Below are 1,835 nucleotides of genomic sequence, written 5' to 3'. Positions count from 1 at the left end.
GTTGCACTATGGTGTAGCCAGAGGACAGCTAGCTTCCATCCTCCTCTGGGTACATTAACTTCAACAAAACCAAGGAGGTTCATGGTTCTCACCCCTTTCCATAGACGTACACAGTAATTATGACAACTTCTCCTCCAACCTATCCTCCAACCTATCAGAGCTCTTGCAGCATGAACTCATATGTTGTCCAGCCAATAAAAAATGATCAGTGAATCTAGTACTGAAAGTATAAGCTACAGCTAGATAGCACTGCAGTGAATCAAATGTGGTGAGTAGGTGACTCAAAGAGAGAGAAAGAGTTGTGCAGTTTTGAACAAATTGATTTCTTCCAAAATGAATGAGAAGCAAGAGAGCGATGGAGAGAAAGATTGTCATTTATTTTCAGTTTCACTTACTTAGCTAGCAAATGCAGCTAGCTAGTTTAGCCTACTCAAACACCCTGCTCAAACAGAGGGATGCTATATTAGCTTGCTGGCTATGGCTATCCAACACAACACTCTTCCAAGTCAAGGTAAGCTTTTGGTTTTTTAATTTATTGCCCCTGGGTCACCCCGGTGTAATTGCTAAACTGTTTACAGACTGTACCGCTACTGCAAGATTGTGGTGGGTTTACTAACTTGTTAGTTCTATAAGCCATGTTGACTATGATGTTACTTTAGCTAACATGGTGACAACGATATAGGCTGTGTGTACATTACATTTACATTTAAGTCATTTAGCAGACGCTCTTATCCAGAGCGACTTACAAGTGGTGCATACACCTTATGACAACCAGTGGAACAGCCACTTGCATCTAAATCTTGTTGGGGGGGTGAGAAGGGGGTGAGAAGGATTACTTACCCTTACTTACCCTATCCTAGGTATTCCTTGAAGAGGTAAGTAGGGTAAGTAATCCTTCTCACACCCCCTTCTCACCCCCCAACAAGATTTAGATGCAAGTGGCTGTTCCACTGGTTGTCATAAGGTGTATGCACCAATTGTAGCGGTTATGATATGGTTTGGCTTGGAAAGTATTATTCAGGTCACATACAGCTGATGTGTTGTGCATAGAAGTTCACAAGCGAAGGGAAAAGGTAAGAGGAGGAGAGCGCATACATGCGAGAAGGAATACAACGTGGCTGCTTCATAGTGAATATTGTTTACGAGTGATCAGGACTGTATTCATTGTGCCGATTCTGTTCAATTTTTTTTCTTCAACAGAAGTAACCTGAACGAAACGGGGATAAACATACCTGAATTTGTTCAATAGAAACTCTCGTTTTCAACTGTTGGACTAATGATTACACCATGTGTCACTGTCTGCCACCTCAACATTTTCTCTCGACCTGTGTGCACCTAAGTTGTACACTTTCTTTCATAGGCGAGGTTGTAGCAAGCTCATAATGGGTATAGGCAAAATTAGAGTATCATGTATTTAGTAGCCTAAACCTATCGCTGTTACATTGAACTGGGAGAATGGAATATTAACGGCAGTCATCAATATGCTGCAATGAAAAAAATAAACATCCTCCTCATCTTAAACGGCACTGACTGACACTGGTGTGAAGCCATAGGACCACATCGCATCTGACAGCGACTGCACTGTGTAGCTGTCAAATGCTCACCAGATAATATCCATCAGTTAACATGACCTTTATGAAATATGAAGCCTTTAGGTGCTTTATAGGTGCTTGTTTTGATTACATACTGTAAATGCATCAACATTCACAAAAAGGGACATTAGCTGATGAAGATTATGCCATAGAATAAAACAAATAAGATTTCCTAAGCCTGTGTTTGGGGTGGCAGGCAGGGCGGAAATCTGATCAACTTTGGAGTGGACAATTACATGACAT

The 1,835-nt window shown here is 41.3% G+C and overlaps 1 long non-coding RNA gene across 1 annotated transcript in view; it reads left to right on the top strand.

The window, feature by feature from the left end:
- The first annotated feature begins 267 nt into the window (after positions 1–267).
- LOC118396934 (uncharacterized) overlaps positions 268–1,835 on the top strand; it is a 23,852-nt gene continuing 22,284 nt past the window's right edge. The window contains exon 1 of the long non-coding RNA XR_008067727.1: positions 268–511. This is a non-coding gene — a long non-coding RNA (uncharacterized LOC118396934). The remainder of the gene's footprint in view (positions 512–1,835) is intronic.

Source organism: Oncorhynchus keta, chromosome 18, assembly GCF_023373465.1.
Source record: "Oncorhynchus keta strain PuntledgeMale-10-30-2019 chromosome 18, Oket_V2, whole genome shotgun sequence".
Taxonomy (NCBI): Eukaryota; Metazoa; Chordata; class Actinopteri; order Salmoniformes; family Salmonidae; genus Oncorhynchus; species Oncorhynchus keta.
The sequence above is the reverse complement of the archived record's forward strand: the minus strand, read 5'-3'. Positions and strand labels throughout refer to the sequence as shown.